The sequence below is a fragment of the Lycorma delicatula genome, chromosome 3 (assembly GCF_047948215.1).
Source record: "Lycorma delicatula isolate Av1 chromosome 3, ASM4794821v1, whole genome shotgun sequence".
In the NCBI taxonomy this organism is placed as follows: domain Eukaryota; kingdom Metazoa; phylum Arthropoda; class Insecta; order Hemiptera; family Fulgoridae; genus Lycorma; species Lycorma delicatula.
The window spans coordinates 137,193,581-137,221,152 of record NC_134457.1 but is presented as its reverse complement, the minus strand read 5'-3'; the positions used below and the strand labels follow the sequence as shown (position 1 = coordinate 137,221,152).

The following is a 27,572-nucleotide window of genomic DNA, read 5'->3' as shown; positions in this document are numbered from 1 at the left end:
TTCCTACCATCAATTCCATTCAATTCTTCTCCCATTAATTGTGATAATCACAAAACATTCTCTAAGAAATTCATGCAGTTTGAAACAAAATAAGCTATTGTGGTTATTGAGCTGTTTATAGCATAGATTTCCCTATGTAATGATCCCTAAAAGTAACATTAACATACATTTTTTATTGGAAAGATTTTGTCTTTGGTTAACTGGGATCTTGACTCTGCCCTACATTATAATTTTATTAATTGAGAGACAAAGAATATAGTTACTAAACACAAAAACTGAATTTTATCAATAGAAATATGTTTATTTTTATTTATTTAAATCAACAAAACAATATCTTAAAACAACAATTTAAAAATTGATTACAACACTATAATTGTTAAATATTTCATATAAACCTTTCTTTAATTTTACCAATACCACCAATGTAGACCAAAAGAAACATAACTTTTAATATTCATCAACTTGCATTCATTAGTCATTCACAATAAAGAACTAAAAAAAAATTAACACAAAGATATAAATTAATAAAGTCATATCCCGAATATTATGTAAAATTTCACTGAGAGCTTCATTTACATGTTTCATATTTCTAATTAGTATCAGCATGACTTACAATTTTTTGCATCAGAGGGTGAATTGAAGTACTCTCACAAACTTTCATGACTGAATTTGCAGTATCACGTATTACTTATTAATAAATATACAATATATCCAGCAAAACAATTTATATGACTACTGTAACTAATTACACTCTTTTCTATACAATAGTATAGAAATACGTGTTCAGACGCAACTCCATACCATTCACACACCTCCTATTCACTCAGCTCCATCTACACTATTTAAGCTGGCTCCACACTAGATTCTGGCAGTCTCTGACTATCGTTCAAAGACTCATTTGTGTGTGTTATAATTCTAATATTGTTCATTCAAAATTTTCACTTCATACAGTTAACATGTAAATTACATAAATTCCTCAACAATATAACATACAAATATAATGATATATAATGATCATTATAACTTACAGAAATATATTCTTTAAACATAACTGAACAATGTAATTTATTTACCACAAAAATGAACCAGCAAGATTAATACACAGAATAAATACACCTAACCAAGGTATGGCAACAAGGGGGTTTTTAATCTATATATTTTTGGTCCTCCGACCACAGATATTGAAGGTTCTACAATTCAATACTTTAATTTATGATTAATAACAGAGAAAGGAATTACTGGAGATACGGAGATAACATTATTCAACACTGGAATTGGGTTTACAACAATTAATATTATAATCATCAAAGAGCAATTTTTAAACAGAGAGGTACTTTTCATTAACTTTATTTTAATTGTGAAATAAGTGATGAAGGATACTATAAAACTTAACATTATTTCAAGTATTTATCCAAGTGTTTTTCAGGTATTGTAGACATAATATTAATCAACTAGTTTATAACCTTATAACAATACAGGACTAAATACTGCCACCAAATGGATATTTTAAATTAACTGTCCTTTCTACAGTAGTAATTTATGCCATCATAATTATTGTCATATCAGACATTTCAATTCAGAACAAACAACATTCAGAAACAAATATTTCTTGTTATAATCACATTAAACAGCTACTCAAAACAAACTAATAGTAAATTATTGAGACAGGTTTTCTAGCATGAAACAGAAAAGAGATTAAATGTGATATTGAAAGAGAATGGCCTAATCAAGGTCCTCAGATATTATTTGCAAACAATTTTTCTTCAAACAAGTTTATTTCCTTCAAATATTCCATATTATAACCCTACACCTATTTCAGAATTAAAAACATGGTTTAAATAAAGAGAATAGTTTATAATTTAAACATTTTGATCAAGATAAAAACCAATTACAGAGAAGATATCTAAAAATGTTAATGTTGATTCATTGATTTATACATACACACAGTAAATTTTCTAACTTGGACAGTGAGCACAATCATGTATTTGATATTGACAGAAAGTCAAACGGTGACTGAAATGATGACGGTGAATCAAATGTCATTGGTTTAAAGAAAAACTATTATGGAGATTTTAAATGTCTTCTATTCATCAACAATAAATATAAATTACATTTTGCTACTGAGAACACAAAACAAAAATCTATTTTATTAAATTTACAAATACCTTTTACAATGAAATGTTATTTTGAGTCCTTAGACATTTTTGCAATAATATAATGAATATTAATGTAAGGTTTTTACTGAATTTACCATTTTGCTTGAATTCACATCATTTGCAACTGTTTATGAAAAACAACATAAGCATTAAAGAAAATAATCTTTTATCTTCTTTAAAATTTAATTTAAAGTAAAACAAGTTTTGGCTATGAAATATTTATGAATGATATGAGAAGCAGGAGTATCTATATTATATATATATATATATATATGAAGACATGATGGTCTTCAAACTTTGCGATTCGCTTAATAGCTTTCATAATTTTGAACAACTATCTGATTATCAATTCTTTTGGTGCTTCTAAAACTTATACAACTACATCAGAAAATAAAAGAACAAGTATGGCTGTGATCGTGTTAAAGATTCATTGAATATATTAATAAAACATTAGATAATTGTAAACTTTAGATTAGAGTTAGTGATTGATGCTAAAGAATTAAATTACCAAAAATAATCAAAGAATCTTTAATAGTCAAGTTTCATAATAAAACTGTTATAATGACAAATTATAATCAGATTATTCTGATTATAAAATACTGAAATACTATTATATTTCATTACAATATTGCAATATATATGATTCTGATGTGTGTGAAATTAAATTGAATGATTATTTTGGTAAACCTGCAAGTTTACTAGGTACTTACAATAATGAATTTATTGATGATTTTTCATTTATAAATAGTACCATGATTCAATCTGTCCAATTGTGATTCTTCATGGCAGGCAGAGGTCTAGAACCCAAATTCAACAATTTGGTCAGTTACCATATTTAGAGTGATCTTCCCAAACATTCTCTTCTTGTGCAATAGACCATGGCAGCTTAATTATAATTCGTCATGGCAGACAGAGGTTTAAAACCCTGATCAATTCTTATGTCATGCTTTTTTTATATTTCATTACTAAGGCTTATCTTGCACTTTATATATATTGTTATTAAAGCTATTCATATGGAATTAGTATCTGTTTTGACTTCAGTCATTTATCGCAACTTTTAAAAGATTTATGTCAATTAGCTACTCAATTACCTACTGAAGTATTTCCTCACAATGGTTCCAACTTCTGTTGTATAAAAAATATCGTTCATAATTTAACTTTTAATTTGAGAATCATTATCACTGAAACTGTTTCATTGGATTCCATTCTCATCTTGCTTGAACCTAATTTCCAAAAAATTCCAATTAATCACATAGGTAGTTTGCAATTATTCAAAAATTCATGCAATCTATTTGCAGCAATGCCATTTATCACGTACCCTTCTGCTGGAGATTTAGCATTGATTACTAACAAGAATACTTCACCATCCATTGGAAGCAATACATACATCCACATTATGAATGTTATGCAAATTATCCACAACTACAGTTATCCTAACAAGTAATCCACATTGTGGAAGTAACACATTATTCAGTTTCTGACAACCTAGTAGTGTTGTTGATTTAGAAACCTAATGGTCAATTTTGAAGACCTGTGCATAAATGTTTTACTACAAATTTCTAATGATTGAGTTTATTACTTGCATACTTTATTGTTGTTACAATTTCATTTAATTTGTATCTCATATATGATTGATTTGATATTTATATAATATTGCTATTGTAATTTCATTGTTTGCTTTCTCAGAAATATGATTATTGTTATGTTCATAAATTTTGTATAACTGTTTGAAATCATTCTGCATATTCATTAATATGAATATTCAGAACATATTACAATTAGTTAATACTAATTGTAATATGTCCATATAGCTCTTACCATTAGACCGTCTACAGACTAGTTACTATACTACATACATGTACATATATATATAAAACATATACATATATACATGCACACAACATTGTATACATAAACTTTATTTACACATAGTTCAGCCAGTGGCATGAGTTATTTACCACCCACTGGATACATCTTATTGCAAGGGATTCACGAACAACACACTAGAAGAAATCCTAAATCTACATGATTCTAGATGCAAAAGATTATTTATCATTTATTCAAGGTATATTCAGAACCAGACTATTTCATTTATTCAAGGTGTATACAGCATCAGACTATTATCATTTATTCAAGTTATGATACATCACACTGTACTATGTACATGCATGGTATGTGCAATTCGCTATATAGGTGCAATACAACACTAGACATTATTTATTCTATCATTCAACATACTGATTGAGATTTTTCAGTGCAAAAAGTAAAATAATAATGAAATAGAGTATGAATTATATCAACCCAATTTTTTTATTTATTTTGAAGCTTATACATTATGTTCAAAAGACAATATCATTCATATGGCCTCCACAGCTTTGCTCGACATAGCCTACAATTTCTATTATTGCCATTTGCAATTTAGCAACATTTTTACAAATAAATTGAATTGATGAAGTATTACCATAGTAATAATCACTGGTATTTCTAAATCTTCCTTGTTATTTACTTTATATATTTATCCTTATTTTTATTATAAAAGCTATCTTATGTATTAGATTTCACATTGAAACTTCATACTTGTTATTCCAATCATATCTTACATTTAACACTACTACCAGTTATCCTGGTTACAATAGACTTTATTTTCAGTGTTCTACATAGTTGAAATTGATATGATTGTTCTTTATTAAAGTACTTGCAAAAACCATGGTGCATACAATCATGATTTTTTCTTTCTTTTAAGAAAAGAACAAAATAATTTTTTTCTAAAATTCAACTTTAGTTATATTCAAATAATTTAAACTGTGTTTATAATTATATTAAACATAAAATGCAAATTAATAATTGTAACATAAACTTAAAGAATTATATTTTTTATGCATGAGAAGCAATATATTTTTTTCTTTGCTGCTGTGAAATATAATACAAAATATTGCTGTATTGCCAGGCTAGAATCCCAGTCAAGCTTGGCATTATTCATTCGGCATAAGGCATCAAACAAAATTTGTGTACAGGAAAATATGATGTCTTGGTCCTGAAGCACAAATATCAAGTCTACGTGGTACAATCATAAAAATAAAAACCACTTTGTATTCGACGCTCAAAAAACTATAATGTTTCTACTCATTCTTTTTATCAATAAAAGATTTTAATAATTCTATGTTATCTCCTTTCATATCACTCTGGATTATATAACCTTAAAAAATTCTATTGACAAAACAACTAAATCAAAAATGAATACCAAGATAATTTAATTAAGTCCACAATTTTTTTTTTTTTTTAACAGGCTGTTATGATTTTGAGATCAAAAGTATTTTTGATACAAAATGATACATTTTTAATTATAATACAAAAACTGATGCAGTTGATTTAATTTGACCCAGGTTCATTGAGTGCCTCTTAAGTAATACCTAAATGGTAATTTCCAGAGGCTAAACAGGAAAAAGAAAGAAAGGTTCATTGATTGGAAAAACTTCTCTCTCACAGAAATTCATATATCAAAGCCTCAAATAGATCCATAGACAGGATCTGTGGGTTTTATAATAGTCTCAGGGACTGTATCCTTTCTACAGCTGCATAAAATTTCCAATCTAGTGTTGAGGTACTTATCAGTTAAAGCAGGTTTCCTAAAACACTAGACTACAATGGGGTGATATTTTATTTAATCACTGTACATAGTATCAATTCAGTAAATTTAAAAATAATTTATCTACAACTATTTTTAATCTGTACCAATTTTTTATGAATATCTTCTGGAAAAGTATTAATGTGGAAAACTCATAAGTAGTACCCAATTGACCTCACCCAGAAAGGTCCATAAAATTAACTTTCTCAATCTCTCTGTTATACAGTTTGTCCACTAAAAAAATGTGATGCAATAACTTCTGAAGCACAGTGTCTGGTTTTATTGATTCCTTCTCTACAGAAATGAGAAGTGTGTGAGTGTATTAGTATGAAATAACTGTATTATGGAAAGATTACTAAGTTGGTACTATCAACCAAATTAAACAGACATCAAATAAACTCAAAATTGAATGTGACATGATGCTGATAGTATTCTGCAGAGATGCCAAGGCATCTGTGCGCAGTCTGGCGTGTAAGTCAGATTCTGACTGACCACTCCTGAGATGTGTGGTTAATTGAAACCTAACTACCAAACAACACCAGTATTCACAGTCTAGTATTCAAAGTGTTAAAAGTGTTGTCATTATGATCTTATGCATTCATGCAGCATTTAACCGATGAAATACATCTTTTTTTTAATAATGTTTCATCCTGATTTATAAAATCAGTCCAAATATTTAACAGCTTTAGATGATCTTAGGTCATTTGTATTTAAAGGAAATACCATGCCTTTTTTGTTTAACAAGAATGATAAATTGCAAGGTGTCAAATTACATGAATGCGCTAACTATTAAGTAGTCCCCTTTAGTGACAAATTCATAATATTACAAAAATTTTTAAAAACTTACTTTATACCTTTTAGTCACAGATTAATCAAATTATTATCATACATTGCATAGTTTAATTAGTAAGTTAATTTGGATTTAAAACTCTGCATAGCCATTTTGCAAATTTTGCAATTTTTTACACCTGCACCTTAATTTATGGAGATGGAGAGATGTTTGCAAAAGTAATGGTGGAGTATTGTATTGTCACCCGACCTTAGTAACTGCAACATTTTATCAATCGGCAATCTCAGGAAGTATGCTAAATTAAGGACACAAAATTTGAGGACAAACATGAAAAAAAATTGAAAAAACATTGTGAGTTAAAATAAAGCAAGTAAAAATACCTATAATTATTATTATTATTATTAATCAGATTACATTTACACATTAGATAAATCATATCAAGAATTGAAACTTTGCTATATTACAGATAACAAAATGAAGATGCTACAGTGTTTGCCTGGAGGATAGGAAAAATTTAATCACAGCATTACAAAATGAAATATTATGTTTCAACTAAGAAATAGATAGAGTCCATAATTACATGAAAAGAGCTGCTTTATGAAATAAGAGTAATGCAACTATGTGGAAATAATAAATAATTGAAATAGAAACAATTTTGAAGGTATTAATTGATGAATATGTATGTATCTAAATACATGTTAAGCAGAGTATACAAAAAATTCAAGTTTACCTAATCAGTATTATTTAAAACCTCATAAATAAATAAATATTGTTTCTATAAAATAAAATCATTTAATATTTTTAAATAAATTAGCTGGAAGAGATTTTAGATCATTAGGTAATTCATAAGAAATATAGAAATTTAAGTATAGTGAAATAATTTTTTTGTTTTAAGCCAAAGTAATATGTTTTGTAATGTGAAAACATTTATGTTGTCCAATGTAATGCAAGTGGATGTTATTTTTCGGGAATAAATGATTGAATTTTTTTTTTGCATAAGTTACATATTTGTTATTTAGTAATTAATAAATTTATATGGCTACAGTCTATTTTATTTGAATAAGTAAATAATATTTTTAATAGTGTGCAACTGGCTCATTACAATTCAGGAATGGGTTGTTAAATCTCAATGATACTGAAATTTATGTTGTTAAATATTAAAGGAAAACGATACTTAATAGTGAGATCTCCTTTCCATTTCAATCTGAATCCCATTGAACTTCTGTAAGCAAATAAGAAAAACTGAGTCACAGACAAAAATACTACATTCAGTACTGAAGATATAATAATGTAATACAAGAAAACGTTTTGTCGTCATAAAATAGAGCTGGAGAAAAAAATATGATCTTGTAATAAAGATTGAAGAGGAGTACAAGAAAGTTGAAGATTCAATTAATGAAATAACTAATTCATTACTTATTTATTTATGAGGTTTTAAATAATACTGATTAGGTAAACTTGAATTTTGTGTATACTCTATTTACCACGTATTTAAATACATACTAAAATATTCATCAATTAATACTTTCAAAATAGTTTCTGTTTCAATTTTATTTATTTATTATTTCCACATAATTGTATTACTCTTATTTCATAAAGCAGCTCTTTTCATGTAATTATGGACTATATCTATTGTCATGCTTACAAGTTGATATAAGAAAATATGATCATGTAATAAAGATTGAAGAGGAGTACGAGAAACCTGAAGTTCCAATTAATGATATAACTTAATTAACTTAACATAACAAAAAAAAAAATTTAATTTATAACATAATTAACTTCCATTAACATAAATTTTAAAAGTGATAATGATGAGCGTTCTGATAGATGATATATTTTTAAATAAACAAACCTTTATTCTGATAAGTATACAATAACAAATTGTATAGATCAATTAGCAGTAACAACTTGGTTCTGTGAATTGCTTACAATATTGTCAAAGCATGCTTCAATGTGAATAATAATTTTTGTAGATTAGCGAAAGGTAATTAGATACTGGATGGCCCACAAAATGATCCAACATTTTGTTTTCTTAAAAAATATTTATTTGAATCACAACACAGAAAAGTAAAATACAACATGTTTACTATATACTTGGGATTATGTTCTGCTTATCATCTGCTATTCAATATGACCACCATCATGTCTAGCAACTTTTTCAACAAGAACTCCTATGTTGTTAACAACTCGACAACACATCCTTGGTTATCTCTTTGCATGCCTCAATGATCAGCACTCACAGTTCCATCACTGTACAAGGATGTTTAAGAAAAGTTTTTCCTTTAGAAATCCCCAAAGAAAATAATCACACAGATTCAATTCAGGACTGCAGGGGGCCAGTTCTGTCCACACACAAACAAATTAGGAAATCAGATTGAAATGAAATTTGCATTAATAGTTTCATACAGAAAGTCTAAAACAACATTAGCTGTGTGTGGTCTGGTTCCATCCTACATGAATCACTCAATTTCTAATTGAAACCCTTTTGAAGAAGCTGAGGAACAAAATTATTACACAGCATGTTTAGATAACATTCACAAAGAATGGCCCTATTACCCCATGACTTGAGAAAACAGCCCACAATGTAATTCTTTGCGTGTGATGCACCTTTTCATGAAGAATGTGTGGATTTTCAGAAGCCCAAAAATGCACATTTTGTTTATTAACAACCCCATCTGGGTGAACATGTTCCCCATCTGAAAACCAAGCATTGTTCAACAATACATCTAGTTCACAGGCCATTCAGCGAATGCCATTCTTTGATGTTTGTTGTCAACTGCTAATTTTGCAACACTTATTTTGTGCAAATTCAAATACAAATCAGGTTTTAAAATTCACTGCACAGATTGCCTAGAAATCTGAAGTTGTGCTGTTGCTTTTCATGTTGATTTTCCTGGGCTCCTCAGCAACGATGCTCTGACAGCTTCGACATTCTGTGAAAAACGAATACTGGCAGGCTGTTCGCGCTTACTCTCAAATACTGAACCATCATCAATTTTTCATAAAGTCTACGTATTTTAAATGAGAGCAACAGCCGAATTTAAAAATGTGAACAAAACCGTCTTTGTGTAAGCACCACACTTTTTTTTTCATTAAAAACAACACAGTCTTTACGCACTATTCAACAGCTAGTCTTCCTTTGTCAGCCATCTTGGAAGATACACAAACAGTGCACTCAGAAAGAGAAGAAATGAATATTCATGAACTGATCCCGTAGAGCAAGACACCCACCATGTGACAGTTGCAATTGCCATTCCACCCCCTTCATACCTAGCCCTTATGAGCTTTACCTTATGCCTTTATGGGCATCATCTTCAAAATCTCAGCAAAAGGCACCTCTCAGCCTTGTTCTTGCCTCAGTCATGATGCCACTGATGCGAATGCCACATATGACCATTCCCATTTGTGTATTACTATCCCTAAAAAACAACAAAACTAAAAACAGAACACATCTTACATTAGTCTCAAACAAGACTGAGTAAACGAAATAAGGAAAGGAATTGAAATCCACTGCCTACCCAAAAGTAAAAGAAGTGAGTTCAACATGCAATTACAATAAAACAAACCAACAAAAACTTAGCAACTACAAAAGAAGAACGCGGGAAAGTCCAAATGGCACCCAAATGGCAGGGTGCCAAGAGGCGCCCAGCAAACTAACAACATCAGGAAAGATACCATGTGTATAACGTCCGCCCTCAACCTCATCCCATCTGGCTTGCCACAAATCATTACCATGTTCAATTTTTCGAACTTTGTCAGAAGTTAATTTACCTAACTTCTTGGTGAAATAACGCTGTTGCCGCTCTGAAACAATCAAGTCTATCGGTTTCACGCCCCTAATCACCAAGATCACCTCCCGTGAAATCGTACGGTAGCCATCCGCTACCGTTAAAAGTATAAGGCGTTGAATCCTCATCTACATGTCCCGATAGGTTTTAAACTTTAGGCTAGTCTATTTTAAACTTTTACGCGCCGCATATAACATAATTACCACTCGCGTCACGGAGGGCGGCCTCTTAAAAATAATAGCTGCTCATTAAGTAATAACTGTAAATAATCGCCATTTTAAATTGTATATCTGAGAATACACTGTTTTCAGTTAAAAATGATCTTAAAAAAAAAAAGTGGGGCGATGTACTTTTATTCCATTCAAATGACAAAATGCTGTCTAAACTATTTTATACTGAAAATTTTATAACACATTTTTTGAAAATACTAAACATTCCTTTTCTCAATAAACTTATAAAAATTACTTTTTGAAGCTTCGGGATGGGGAGTCAATTGAGAAAAAATAAGCGTCACGAAAATGCATCACGCGCTAGCTGCTTTCCCCACTATGCCTACCGCAAATTATGTAATGCAGCTGACCATATATAATAGAAAACACGCGCTCCAACTTATAATAATGATTAAACTTCAGTGTTATATTTAAATTTTTCTATGTTTTATGTAAATAAATATTTTTTTTATAATATATGTTTCATTGTTAGTTCATATTTCTCATTAATAAAAAAAATTATCATTTGTGTATATTGAGTAAACGTTATTTTACAAGATTAATAATTCATATATTGCAAAAAAACCTTCGCTTCCATCGTGTATCAACGCACCGACGCACTCGATAAATTTTTATTTTCTAACACGTTCCACCTAAGGCTTTTTAAATGAGTATTTCAATAATGGCAACACCGCTAGTCAGTGTTCTTTTGTTAATCCTCAATCCCCTTTGAATTGTAATAATCAATCATCGCCTACATTGTTAAAGAAATAAATAAAGAATAAATTCTTGTTTTTGTCAATAGGCAAACACTTATTAATTGGGCTTATAAAAGAACTCAAACCTAGTAGCAGTAGTCAGCCTATAACGAAATACAACTCGCACTATAATATTAGAATATAAATATTTATCAATAACAGCTACAAGAATACAACCACAGATTTCAGCAACAACGTACGAACTTTAATGAACACTTAATAATTCACACTACAACCGATAGAGGTCACTTAATATCTTCCTGTTTCTCTTGTTTTATTTATAAAATACTATAAACACATATTGCGTGCGAAACTTGGTTGTGTTACGCTAAATCACTAGATTAATGCATGTTTCTATAAGTAACATTTTCTTATGCAGGAAAACAAAATAGTTGCGAACCCATTAGGTAAGGGGAAGAATACCTAATATTTATTTTGTTATGTTGGCTCATCTGCACGAACAGCTAACTGGTCGCAGCAGAAGGCTGATATAGGAAGTTATTGCTTAACGTTCGAAGTGGTGTTTTGTGTATTTGTGTTTTGAGTTAATGTTTTGTTAGGTAGTGAAATAATTAATTTATCACCTGCCGATCTTCATGAATTACGTGTCAGGTACTGTTTCAGAAACTGTTTTTCATTTTCTTTTTCTGTTAGTGTAATAAATTTTTGTTTAAATTAATCTTTTTATTTGCTTGAAATCTGCCGGTTTTTGTTTTTAATTATACTTCTTACGAGAACATCTTAAAGAATTAGTTATGTGATATATTAAAAATTTAAGACGTAATAGGTTTGATTTTACGAGGATTAATTGTTATACGTATGTATTTAAATTGTATCTGTTGAAATTGAGGTCATATTAATTCTTTTTCTTGTCAAATGGCTATTTAAATTTGTTTTTGCTAGTTTCTGTTATCATTTAGTCTAGTTTTAAAACCTTCACGTATATTACAGTTATTTATCGCAATATTTTAATAAGTAATCGTGTGTAAAGATACAGCTGTTTCTTTGTTTACAAATTTTTCATTACGGTTTATCATTGATACTTGTTATTAGATGTTTAAAGTTTCTCTTAATTTCTGTTTTTTTTTTCAAATTTAGATTACCTGTACACCACTTTATTGCAGTTGCAAGTTTGTAAAACCATGTTAAGTTAGTAAAATAAGTAGGTTATGAATGTTATACATACTTTTCAATAGATCTTCATTAATTTCGTCGTTGCTCGTTTTGAATGGTGGAAAACTGATTTTGTCATTTTTTAAAACTTAAATAAAAATATACCAGCTTGTAAAGTCCTTTAGTCCCCTGTTTAAGTCATCAAATAAGAGTTTCATTTATTTATGGAGAGTTATTTTTTGTGTATTGCTCTGCCAAACATAGTTTTGTAATTTTTAATTTATTTATTGATTCATTCCATCCAAAAATATGAAACAATTTTCTCTTTTACCTTTCAATAAAGATGATACTGTATAATTAACCACAGAACTAATTTTTTTTTTGTTGCTTTGCTCATATCACAATTTTATCTTTTAAGAAGCTACAGCTGATACGTTAAAACATATGTTTTCAGTAGTACATTATTTATTAATGAATGAGTTCCAAATGGTAAGACAATACTGGAAAAACATTTGTTAGTTAAAATTTCATTAAATGTGCAGTTTCATCTGCTGTTTTATTTGTACTATTTCTCAGTGTTTAAATTTTCTAACTGAATGGATTTTTTGAGATTTACATTTGTGTATCAGATCGCCACAATAATGTTTTTATATACATTTCATTCATAACCAAAACATTAATACTGTATAAGGTTGTCTGAGCACATCTTCCTGTGAGTTTACATAAGAATGTAATTAACTAGTGTGTTATCAGTAGTAATTAATATTTTTGTTTTATTTTTGAAAAGTTGTTGCTTTTGATTGTTTTTAAAAGAGTTTTATTCATTATTGATATTTGTGATTAAAATTTGCTATAAACTTTAAAAGCCAAAAAGTTATAATCCATCTGTAAGAAACTGTAATTTAATGTAGCCAGTTGAGTTTGGATGTATTAATTTTAATTTATGAGATCTATAGCTTAATTAAACTCTTATGTCTTATAAAAATTATTACAAAGTAAGTTGTTACATAAGTAATAAGTAAAAAAATTGAAAAATTAAAAACTAATTAAATGCCCTGTCTAAACATAGAATTTATAAATTTATTTAATTATTAATGTTGTTTCATTATATTAGAATCAATTTAAAATTTCATAGACTGTTATAATCATTCGTTAGTAATAAATATCATTCCCTGAGAAACTGCACTCCCGTATTGTTTAACTTTGGCATGTATGGGAAATTATTTTTTTAACAAGGGCGTAGTATTTTACCTTACTTCACAATAACTTCAATCTCCAGTCTGCTCTTTGAGACATTTTAGGTGTTAAACAACACAACAGGTTCAATTTACAGTTTTATGAAGGAACACACTTTTATTATTAATTTTTTTTCTGTCTCAAAGCAATATATTATCAAGGTATGTCTTTCTTACTTCTTATGGCCATTAGTCATTATAAATGACCAACTTTTTGTACTTGATTTTGTTTAACTTTGATAATTTATAAAAACCAGCTCAGTAAATATGCTTTTAACCAGTAGAATTTAATGTTTGTTAAATACAATCCAGTTTTTTAATTTCTTTCCTCCCCCAGAAGTGCTGCAGGTGTTGTGGAAGTATTAATTTTTAAGGGATGCAGTTTAACTACTTTACCAAACCTGTGACAACTTTTTTAATTTATGTACTATTTTTATTGTAAATTAGAACATTAATTAATACAATATTCATTTTACTGGAGCATTTATTGCTTCCCAATTTAAACTTATTGCTAAACCAATTTATAAATAATTGTGTTTCCTCTAAAGCTAAATGAACTTTTGATAAATATGATTCTTTGTTGAATTAATGAGGTATGTAAAATGAATATTCTGAGTCTTTTTAGATCCAAGTAAGTTTATGATCTTTTTTTAACATATTTTTGTAATGTTTTGGTAAAGGTGTTTTTAACTCATTAAAGTATGTGACACTAACGCACATTATACATTTAGAAATTATATTAATTGCATGAAGTGCAATTGCTGTTCTCTGTGACGAAGTGGTAGTGTCCTGGTCTTTCATCCAGAGATCCTGGGTCGAATCTCAGTAAGGCTTAGCATTTTTCATACTCTACAAAATTTCATTTCCCATGCACAAGCTTCAGCCTTATGTGATGAAATCGTTGGTGGAAAAAACTGTCGTGGTATTAATAGTATTGAATTATTGTTGATCAGAATTTTATGAGCTAGCTACATTCAACCCCTTGTTAAAGGGTTTAATTAATTAATTCAATTCATTTTGAATACCCATGTTACTGTGTACTATATATACAGTGTTATAAATTCCAGTAACAGGATTTCATTGTAGGTTAGAATAGTTGATACATTGCTGATATCAGAATGCGGTGCCTATCAGAAGCAGTAAATTGGCAACCCATATGGTGGACTGGTTGCATATCTGCCTTTCAAGGAGTAGGTTGTTTGAATCTGTCTGGCTTGGAATTTTCACATGCTGCAAAAATCTGACATCAATGACTAAAATAGGGCTTATATATTAGCTTATAATTGGTTAAAAATTAAATAAATTATCACCAAAATAAACACCATTATTATATAACTATTTTTTTTTACATATGCTACAATGAACATTTTAGCCCTACTAGTGTATGTAATTTAGCCTTGCTGCTGCACTCCTCTTAGTTGATCATATATTTCAGTAAATAATTAATTATATGTATTAGTTAAAAAGGCAGTAATTTATATACATCTGAAAAGTGTGAAATATATTAACATCCTACACAATTCCTCTGTAAAAAAACTTCATTTATAGATCACACGCATTAATTGATATCATATTGCAAATTTCAATTTTTCCTCTGTTATTCAACATATATTTCCCGGCATCATAGCTCTAGAGCTATACTGCAAGAAGGAAAGTATTGTAATCTATCAAACAATAGGGTTTGGTTTTTTTGCATTTCTGATCATTCCATGATCCAGGGACCCCAAAAAAAATTATTGCGGGAGGGTAATGTTTGTACCTGTGTGTGAATATGCATTGGCGTGTTTAAGTTTAATAACTTTTTATTGGATAAAACAATTTTGTACAGAGGCTCATTTATATGGAGCAATTTGTTGGTAAAATCTTAGGGTTTATATTGTAGGGAGAGTTGATCAAAGTTTAAAAACAGCGTTATTTTTAATATTTCAAAACTTTTTTGGGTTTATTTAAACTTTTAATAATAAACTTTTAGTAATAATATTACAGTAAAATTTCATCACAATTCACCCCCCCCCCCCCACCAAATAATACAATAAATATAATAAATTCACCCCCCTCACATCTGTAATACAATAAAAAAATGTATTTTAGTGTTATGAAATCAGTTATGTGTTATGGTTACTGTGATTTATGACATAAGTCAATTGTAAGATTGCCTGTTTATTGAATGTGGTATAGGTGATTTCAGATAACCTTATCGCATGGTTTTCCAAAAGGAGCCTTGTACCTCTATCACATGGGATTTCTTTATAAAAAAGGATTTTACATATTTTGCCCCATTCAATGACTCTGTGGATTTTATTGATGTATGTATGCAATTTTGGATCAATTGAAATATATTAAGCCATTATCTGAGGAGATTATTTACTTTAATGTCATAATATTTGCCTACAAAGGAATTTGAGATTTTTGCACCCAACTGTTATTTGTTATTGCTTGGATGTATAATCTTAAAGAGAGCCAAATTTAATGTTAAAATTTGTTTAAAAAAGAGCCAAATGTAATGTTAAATAAATTAATAATAATTATTTATTGTCTTTTATATAGTTTTTTTTTTTAATGGATACTCATTTTCATATTTTTAAGTATACAAAACATTTGAAGTATACCTGATCTTGCCAATATCGGGTACTTTTTGTTGTTAAGTGAAGCATCAAGTACCTAAAAATTCTGGTTAAATATTTTATGGTATTTGATATTAATTTATTTTTAGAATGTTCTCATCTGATTCCCTTTACCATTTTTCCCAGTAAACTTTAAAATGAAACTGTCATTGGAAGATGAATCCTTACTTTCATTATTGAATTGTATATATTATTAAATTTATAGTGCTATAAGAATTTTTATTTTTCATATTTTTTTTTTATCTTGCGGTGTTTTCTTTTTATGAAAAATGAGATTCCACTTATATCAGACGTTTATACAATTAAAACGAAATTAAAGAAATGGGTCAGTAGAATTTGAAATTATTAGAAAAGGAGATAAATGTTTGGTAGAAAGAATTAGGTTGTTGGCCATATTAAGACAAGTTTTGATGACTTAGTGATAGGGACTAAAAATTAGAAGGTAAATAGAATGTTTGTACAACAGATAACTGAAAATGTAGAACATAGTAAATATTTTGAAGTTAGAGATTATCCCTGAACAGAAAGTTTTTTTTTTAAAGAGGTGGAAGAACCCCATTTACGGGTGCTGAAGCAGTGTTGGACTTGCTGACAGGTTCCGCAAGATAATATTAGGTGTGTATTGTATTCCTGTGCACTACCGACTTCCCTCCACCCCTGGCCACCCGCCCCCTTCCTAGTACAGCTGGTGTGCATTTCATCAGTAAGGGGGTAAAACACCCATACACACAATCAAACACACTCAGAAAGTCACACACACACACACAAACAAACAAGATGACATAAGGCAAAAGCGCATCTCACATGCAACACAACTTAACAACAACCACAAACTACACATCACAAGTCATATCCATCCCTGTAACAACAACATATTCATCAAAACTTACTCAGTGTACAACAGCAACACACCATACACACACACAATCACAACATTAGACATTCCTTAACAACACACATGGTCATAAACAGTCACTGACATGCAACATACTTACCACAGGCCATCATCAGATGCATAAGAGGAGTGTCCTCGACTTTATCACACCCTGGCAACCCCCACATGTATGAGGGACCCCCTAGGCATTCAGCCAAGAGCCTGTCCTCCCAAACGCCCTCCGGCGACCCCTTCTTCCTATCTTATTGTTGAGTTATCAGGATTATATAATTATAATTGTTATTAATAATCCTAAAGTTATTAATGTCTTAAAACCTTATTTGTATCTGCTGTAAATAAATTATCAGTTTACAATATTGGTGATTAGTTGGTTGTTCCTAATATGTGTTATCTTATGTTGTAAGTACCAGGTGTATGTATAATTATTTGTAATTGGATTAGTAGCGTGTGCCTACTACTTAGCCCTTTCCTGAGTTAGATTAGATTTTAAGAAGAGTGAGAAGCCCAGCTTTATCCTATTACTTTAGTTTGGTAATCCTTCCTCTGTATAAAAAATAAGTGTCACCAAATAGTTCCATAGATAAATTCTCTATCCCACTCTTAGTGGAGTGGAAGCTTTGAATAACTTTTGAGAGAAGTGTGTGTCAGTGTATTGTCATGTTGGCAAAAGCCAATTTTGTTTTTATCAACAATTCTCGTTTTTTTTTCACTGCACATTTCTCAAGTACCCCAAACCATAATAAAAATCGGAATTCACCATAACACTAGCAGGTACAAATTCTCAGTGAACAATTCCTTTGATGTTGAAGAACACAATGGGCATTCATATTGTTGCTTTTGACCTGCCATGCCTTATTAAGATGACTGATGTCTTGTCTCCAGATAACATTAACCGAGCTTTCATTTGTGTTTTGACCCTAGAGATGAAAGTTGGACAGTTGATAACCGTGTCATCTGCTCAGGATACTTTTAATACTTTGTGAGTGATCATGTTGATACCCACCTCTGCTTTTGATCTAAGTGACCAGAGAGAGCCAAAAAACAAACTTTGCAGTAGCAAGATGTAAGTGTAAATTATTTTATTAGGTAGGTCCCGTAACCAATTCCAACCATGCCTCACAGTTTGTAATTGTTCAGCGATGGTCCTCATGGATGAGTACTGGAATTTTTGCCATGTTTTCTGCAGTGTTTTACATGTGAAAGACGATTGGAATTATCATCTTTAAGTGACATTCTATTGGCCTTGACCATACTATTCAAAAACTTTTGTTCAATTTAATGAATCTCCTTTAAAATCCTCACAAAACATTCTGAAATTCTCAGAGACCAATTTACTAAATTTTACACAAAATTTTATACAGGCCTATTATGAAAATTTATTGGCCATCATAGAAGAGTAATAACAGTGTTGTAAAATTGTATTTCTTGATTGACCATATGCACACAACACAAAGCCACTCTGCAAACTGAATATTGGAAGTGATGACCTCCAATGTATTGTACAGTACATCTTATATATATTCTTTATACTAAAGAATGAAATAAGATTCGTATTAGGTAATTCATTACTATATTATGTATTTAAATAAATGTCTGATAAGACAGTACTGAACTATTACTCATGTAAATACATAGTACCGATTGTCATGAGTCATGACTGAGATGAACTCAACACCCAGTTAGTATGGTCATGAGATACAAAATTTAACATAATGAAAATTATGTATTACTGTAAACCAAGTGCGTAGAACTGTAAACTTAAAAGGCCTTACATTGTTATAGGTAAGAAGAGCTGAATTATATCATCTACATTTACTTAGTAGCAAGTATATATATATATATATATATATATATATATATATATATATAGTTGCCCAAATTTACTACCATTAGCCTTAAAAAATTTCATTTCCATTCACTGTGGTTGAGTCTTTCTTCTATACATGAGATTTGTTAGTCAGTGTTAGGGGATAATTGTTGGGCAAGGTTTGTTTGTACTTCCTAGGATAACTACACATTCACTGTATGATTTATAGTTTAAGAATATGTATTTGTTTGGAAAAAATTTACTCAAAGACAAATTTTTTTATTAATTTTTCAATTTTGTAACATTCACAATAAGCAGGTAGGAGTATCATATATAATTTCTTAAAAGCAAAAATCAGACCTTAGTTTTTTAATCCCTCTAAATGCTGGAGCCTACCAAAAAATATCCATCATTTCACTGCTGCAAGATATAACTATTGATTCCATTGAAATAGTGCAGATTTTCATTTGTGCTTAGGAAATGTTATTTGAATTTCGTGTTAAGTCATTTATGTAGAATCATTGCCTCCAACATCCCTTGATATTATTAGTTCAGACTTCTTTTTCAAGCCACCATGTAAAAAAAAGTATTTATAGGAACAATCCACGTACCCTGAAGTAGTTAAAAGTAAACATTACCATTGTCACCAAGGAAATATAACAACGGAAAAAGCTATGAAAAGTTGGTATCAATATGGTGAAACATTGTTTATCAAAGAGAATGTTCGATCTCTAAATTTTCTATAAGTGCAATTAGTTTTATGACAAAAATTATAAGTTTCTCTAAATAGATTAGCTATTCAATCAGCTAAATAAAAGTGTGGCCTCATTAATGTGAAAACTTGGGTTTAAGCAGAATTTTTTGTGTTCTATTTACTGTGACTTACACACCTGGACAACATAGATTACTTTTTGAGGTTAAGCAGCTATTAACAATTATTATTTCATGATTTTTTCACTACTTTTTTAATATTATAAAAATCAGGTAATGAGTGTAAAAAGTAGTCAATTCCATCAGTTTGCCTCATTTAATTATTGGTTAGTTCTCTTTAAAATTATGTTTTAATGGTTTGAATTAAAATAAGTTAAAAGAATTAAATGTTTATTTACTCCTTACCTATTTCAAGATCATTTAGTTTTGTTGGTATTTGTCAAGGTTATGTTCATTATGATATGAATTAATATTTGTTTTACTTCTGTTTAATATCTTTAAAAATCAAGTGACTTTTTACGTAGTAATGTAGTTATAGTTTTTGTTAGTGATGAAATATTATTTATTGTCTCATTATGATGTTTCTTTTCTAATTAAGATATTTTAATCAGTTTTTTTTGGCGATATGAAGTATTTTTTATATATGAATTCTTTTTGTGGTAGTGCTTCTAGTAAATAAAATATATTTTATTGAATTGCGCAGAAGGAAATTTGTTTAATACATTTTTATTACTTTCTTAACCTATTACATATTGATTTGAGAATATTGGAAAAGAAATTATGAATATTTCTTAATAATATTGGTTTCTTAATTTTATTTTTACGATTGAGCTTTGTAAATTTTCTATTGGAATTTTGAAGGAATTTCTAATAATTTTTAAGAATTAATTATTCAGTTTTCAAGGGAAAAAGCAGAGTTAAAAGGAACCTTTACAGAGATAGTGTGTAATTTTAATTCAAATATTTATTTTATGCTTGATGTGAAATAGAATGAAAGATGAGCTGATTTTATCAAGGAGTATATTGCGAGTCTCTGTCTATTATTTCTTGCTGAACATTTATCCTGCAAAATGTAGTCATCCCCTTTTCACCTTTTAACTGTTATAAATTAAACAATAGTAGTTTTGTTTCTAGCATCCCTTTTTTAATTACAGTCAAATCTACCTGTTCAGCATCTCATATTGCATATTTACAAATGTTTATTTTCTGACAGTTAATGTTTGCTGTGTTACTTGCTAATAATAATAATAATTGTTTTTAACACTTAATTCCAACATAAGCTCTAAGTTGGTACATGGAAGTATGATATTTATGGCATGAGAAATGCTAAACCTGACTTGTTTAGTCATTTATCCAATAGTATTAACTGTATAATGGTAAATGATATCCACGTGTATTATATGGTTTGATCCATAATAGGCATCCTTATTAAACATCTTTGTACCAAGATTCTGTTCTTTGAGACATCAAGATTTTATGAAAACATAACACCTAAAATTTCTGGTAAACATTTTTGGGAAAAGAAAATGTAGATGAAATAATGGAATGAACTTATGATCTAAGCCAATTTGTATCATTCCCTTTTATAGAGCAAGATAGATGCACCTTGATGGTTTCATAACTTTTAGAACATTTCACGATTTGCATCATCAAATGTATTATGATGTGGAAGGAGAAAACTGTTTGCCAATGTTTAAAGTCTGTTTATTTTGACGATTCCCATATAGTATAAAGATTGATGAAAATCTTGTTGAAACTGTAAATGACTTAATCTGTTAATTTTTTTTTTTCTTAGTAACTTAATTATTATTTATCTTCTCTATTTGGTCCTGCCTGTAGACAAATTCACCTTCTTCCAGTTCCACTTAGAATAGGGATACAGTCCTTTGTTTATACCTTGATTCCTAGTTGTGCCCTTGATCTCTTTTCTCCTTTTATTAAATTCAAAATGCTTCTTTCCACCCTTAACCCTTCTCAATTCATTGAATACTATCTTTATATTTTATAATGATGATTACTTCTTAGAGTTCTAATGTTCTAGTTTCTCCATTCTATATTCTATTCTTCAGTTATCTAAAGATCCTTTTAGCTTATCTCAGTTCTTTCAAATAATAATAACAATTTGCAAACATGGGATTTCAAAGCAGACAAAAATATTTTGTGTAATAAAATAATTTTCTGCTGATTAAAAACGTTGGAGTCACAAAATATCATTTTTTAGTTTTGACGTACATTAACGTCAAAACATTGGCAATAAACTAAACAATTTTACTACAAAATCTGCAGAGAATTTAGTTGTGAGAAAATCTATGTAAGTAATGTGTATTGAAGAAGAGTGAAAGAAATTTGACTTTTATTAAAATCAAAACAGTCCGAAACCTGGAAGAAAAATACTCTACTGTAATTTCAGATTTTCAAATCAAAACTATTTCAATATTGGAAAATCAAAACGAAACAAAATCGATTTTTAAAAATAATTTAATAAACATTTATTACAATAATTGTTCAAGATGTCCTCACTTTACTGCTTTTTTTTTAATTTTTTGCTCGATTTAAAATTCCTTGGGATTTAAAATTTCTTTCTAATCTAACATTGTTGTTTCGTATAATTTCAACTGTGTTGGAAATTTTTGTCATTAATTTTTCATTTTTAGTTCCTTTTCCCTCATGTACCAACTTTATATATCCACACATGTATTAGTGTAGTAGTCGTCCATTGGCATCAAGTGACCAATTAATTTTTCCATTTCACCTGACCCAGTTTTCATAAATCCTTTCTTCAAATAATTCAGACTTCTTGACTAAAATGAGTAGTTTCTTCACACTGAAAAATCATTTCTCGTCTGTTCAGTAGTGGGATATCTAAAAAAAGTGGCAAATTATTCTCTAAGAAATTTAAGTACACATTTCCCGCTAAGCGATAAAAAATAAATGGGCCAATAATATGCTCGTTAATAATACCACACCAAATAATAATGAAGCCTGTTTTGGAAACTACTTTTCTACAGTGTTGTATACATTTTCAAAACTCTTATAAAGATTATTTCGTGAATAATTAAGTTTATCCCTTGAAAAAATTGCCTCATTAGTAAATAATCAAATAAAGGTTACTTTTTGATGTTATCTGGAAACTAGTGGCAGAAATTGAAACGAAGCAGAAAATCTTAAGGTACTAAATCATGAACTTCCCACTAGTGATAGAGATTTGCATATTATACTACCTGACAAATCAATAAGATTTAAAATTGGTTTAGTACTGATCCCAGGCTCCTTTGAATTTGCCTAATTACGTTCTGCTATTCATCGACGTTCTTGGCGTTCAGTAGAATAGAAAACATGTTGGCGAACCAGTTATGAGTAAAGAAAGAAATACTGAAGCAAAGATTTTCAGATTTGGAATCCTATTAAGAAATCTTTTTCGATACTCAACGATTTGCACCTAGCGTACTTCTTATTACAATACCTGTAAACAATAATTATGTTTCCATTTTCTTAATCTGAAAGCTGAAAAGTATTTTTTTTAAGTTATACCCAAGCACTGTAATTTTCTTCAGTTTTGAAAGAAAATAAAACTTCAATACATGAATTTCAGTTGTTGAGTAGGTCTTAATATTACCAACTTCAAAAATTTCTCAAACTATTTTTTCAAAAATATTTCTAAATAACGAATTTTCGTTTGATAATATTTAAAAAAACATTGACATTTAAATAAATAATGCCTTTAAATGTCTTCATTTTTTTTTTTTAATACTCAATTTTTTTCAAAATATTTTCAACATTGAAATTATTCTTCTTTGAGTTTAATATGTTAGTACATTATTTTTAAGCCATTTTTTGGTGTGCTTTATTTTTAATAAAAGTCAAATTTCTTTCACTCATCAGTAATTGAATTATTCAATTTTTAGGGTCAAAAACCATATGAATTTATAAAATTTACCACTTCATATAAGTTGTAAGAATTCAGTATGATTTCATTTATCCTATAATTGGAAATCAAAACAAAATTTTTCACAAGGTAAACGAGTGTTTCCAGATCCACATTTATATGAATTTTTATTTTCATTTGAAAAATATTTCTTGAAATTCTTTGTTTCCTTGTGACATATAGTATTTGTATGATAATTCTTTAAGATATTCCGTTGTAACCATATGTTGTGTTTTTTTTTTTTTAATCAGTTGTGTTTTACTATGTACTAATAATTACAAAAAGGTTTCTAATGTTTTGTTTTACATTATTGTTTGAAAAGGAATTTTTTTAATTAACCATAACATAAAAAGACAAACACTGAACTTTGTTTTGTTTACCTTGCATATATATAACATTAACTAGTAGTTGATGCAGTCATTTGAAACTAAACAACAGGTGGAATTATTTACCATGGCAAGTACATTCTAGAAATTATCTACTTGCCATATATTTTTTCTTCTATATATATAATCTGTTATTGAGATGTATGCTGATGTAAGTTATTAAGAAGTGTGTCTGCTATTTATGGTAATTTCATATACATCAGCTTATTTCAGGATATCTTTATGTCCTGACATTTATCAGACAACACTTATTAGACAACTCTTTTAGTTGTCTACTATTCAAAAAATATTCACCAGTCAGAGGTGCCCATAACAATTATATCCTGTTATTTACTATTGTTAACACTGTATTCTGAACTAATTGTATTACTTGGTTATATTGTTTGTTGATTAAAACACATTAATTGAAGTGTTTCTCATTATACCTATTTTCAAGTATCAAAATCATATGAATTACCTTGTCTGAAAACTAGATGTCTCTAGAATAGGAATCAGCAAATTATTCAGAAACAGAATGAAACTTGACATTTGAACTGTTGTTTTATAATTTATTTAAGACATACATTGAGTATTATTATATTTGTAAAATATTTTTAATTTAATTTTTATTGAAGTTTGTTCATCATAAAAATAATTTCCATTTTAAGAGTTTATTTAGCCAGTTTTTTTTTTGTATCTAGGTTATTTTATATTTTTAAATACCTCATTTAGCAGTCAATCTGCATGTGGCCTAGACACTTTCCTTCCCACTGATTTTAAGTGGATAGCCATTGGATCTGTATTAAAAATCTAGACAGGTCTATTTGTACCCTTGTTGGGGGTCTTCTCAACTGGAATCTGTAAAAAAAAAGCATAATTTCGAGTTGTGATGTTTATTAGGTAAAACTGGACCTTTTTCTTCCTTTCTATTATAATACAATAATGATGTGATTACAGTAAAATATGTAGCAGATTGTAATATTTCACAATTAATAGAAACTGAGAAAAAATAAAAAAATTACTCATGACAAAAAATATTTTGTCTTATCAGTCATTTTACTCGTTGCTGAGCATTGTGACCCCATTGACTATGCGTTGCCATCCTACACAGCTTTCAGCTCTCTCAAGTTCTGTTGGAGAGGTAAACCAGTGACTTTCTTGGCTTGGACTATCCATCTGCTTCCTGTCCTTCCTGGTGGCTTGGCATTCTTGATCTTTCCTTCTACAATGGGTTTTTTGAGTTTCTCTCCATCTCTTTTTACAGTATGTCCAAAGAACTGCGTAACACAAGAAGAAAGTCATTTTGAGATATAAATTCTTCAACAATTGATGCACTGATTCATTTTTCACCCATGGTATTCATAGCATTCTACACCAACACCACATCTCAAAAGCATCAATATGTTTACCTTTGACCTTGAGGGTCCAAATTTTGCATCCATACAAGAATACAGAAAACAAGACGCTTCCACACTTACAGAAATAAACATTTTCACAAGATGGACTTGCATATTATCTGTAATTACTCTATTCTACCAAATCCTCATGAGTTTCTTCATGGCAACTTGTCCTAAATTTATTTGCCTTTGTATCTCTCCCGAATCTCCTATATCACAGAGGGTGTACCTAAGACCCAAGATAAATGAAATTGCATACCACCTCCCTAATCAATTTCTGAGTTGGACTTTTGTCCTAGATTCTTGCTTGTAAATCACAGAGTTCGTTTTCAGTTTTGGTAAGAAGAGTGTAATTATCAGAAAATCACAAATTATTAATGGTTTTTCTGCAAAGTGAGATGCCTCCAGCCCAGTGCTTTTCCAGTCTTGCTGAATGCCTTTAGACACTCTGAAGTACATCTAATGTACACAACCAAAAGTCATACAAAATCACTGACATTTTCAGAAAAGATACTTTGTTACCTTCAGAAACACAAAGTAGTCATAAACACTCTGCTAAATATAACATACTGTTCATGTAAATAACACAAATAAGAGCTGCACAGTAACAAAAGTTTTTCTATTTACAAGAACCTATCTCAGAACCAATTTTTCCAACCCCTCCCCTTAGAAATGCTACAGAGTTATTAATCACAACATGGAAATTTTTCCTATAACTTCTAAATACCAGAAATTCAGCATTTGAACAGTGTGAAATTTGCTTCACATTTATTTTAATTTAACTGTAAAGATTGTAAAAACAACATTCAGTTTTAATGTTTATAAATATGTATATATATATATATATATACTCATTTTCATATGCTAAATGGTTTCCTAACCACACAAGAACAGCAATGTTGACAACTCAAGTTTTCAAAATCACTGATAAAGCAATTCTATAATAGTTGCAAAAATATTTGGAAGCATATTTCCATGAATTTTGGAAATTTTTAGAGTTTTCAACTATATATTATATACTTCTTTGATGTAAAATTTATATACATGAACTCTTAACGGTCACAAAGTATATAACCTTTTTTTTTTCGCTGTGAAATATTTTTATCTTTCTTTTACTCTTGAATAAATTATGCTTACTTCCTCCTTAACTGAATTCATCCAAAATTTTCATTTTGTAACATTACACCATTTAATATTTATAATAAATTACAGTTAGTAGTTTTTAATGATTATTTTAAAAAACATAACTTTTAAATTAAAAGAATTTTTATTTCTTCAGATACATTGTTTGAATTATTAGGTGATTTTTTTTTTATTATTATGAAGACGTATGAGGAGAATTACAGACTATAAAGACCCACACTGGGTCTTTCATGTTCATCTATAGAACATGAAACAAAAAAATATTATGCAGTTATTGTCACTCAAGTTTAATTGGATGTAGGGTGTGTTTTGAAACTTGTATAATTCTTTTTCCTTCAGAGGAAATAAATTTGAGTTAATCTGAAACCAGTTTTTAGAATAAACTAGTTTTAGCTGGTTTTCCTCTATTACTCTATTAATAGCTAGCTGGTATTTTAGCTCCAGTAATTTGCTATAGGAAATGTAGGAATTGTTTGAAAAAATCCCGTTAATAATCAATGAATAGAATTTTTTTTTTTTTGTTTTCACTGAACAAAAGACCAGAATAAATGAAACTTAAATAAAATTTGTCTTTTATTTATTTTCTTTTGAAACACTTGTTTGGTTCTCAGTTATATTTTCTTAGTGATTGATCAGTTTTCTAGCGTATGAAAAATCCAAGCCTGAAGATAATTCAAATTCAAAACCTTTGAAATAAAAAACAGGGGCAACACTTATCCACTGTGAAATCAGTCTTGTGGTGATCTTCATAGATATTTTAGGGTATTATTGAAACTGTAATTGCAACATGTCTACTGCCTCTATGAAGAAAGTGAACCCTAACATCTTATTCTTAAATAAGTTGCAAGACAGATGCCGTTGCAGCTATATTCAGTTTGTAAATTGATTAGTTTACTCACCTTTTTCGAGACGGATCTGTGGATATAATATAATTTTAATTTATAATTACAATTTTTTTGATAATATGCAAAAAATAATTTTTTTTTAAGATTATATTTAATACCCATAAAAAGAATTTTAAATGTTTGTTT

The 27,572-nt window shown here is 29.1% G+C and overlaps 1 protein-coding gene across 3 annotated transcripts in view; it reads left to right on the top strand.

The window, feature by feature from the left end:
* The first annotated feature begins 11,789 nt into the window (after positions 1-11,789).
* The window catches only part of LOC142322036 (phosphatidylcholine:ceramide cholinephosphotransferase 2-like), a 294,648-nt gene continuing 278,865 nt past the window's right edge, over positions 11,790-27,572 (top strand). For all 3 annotated transcript variants that reach the window (XM_075360642.1, XM_075360640.1, XM_075360637.1), the window contains exon 1: positions 11,790-11,938. The gene's annotated coding sequence lies outside the window, so the exon portion shown is untranslated. The remainder of the gene's footprint in view (positions 11,939-27,572) is intronic.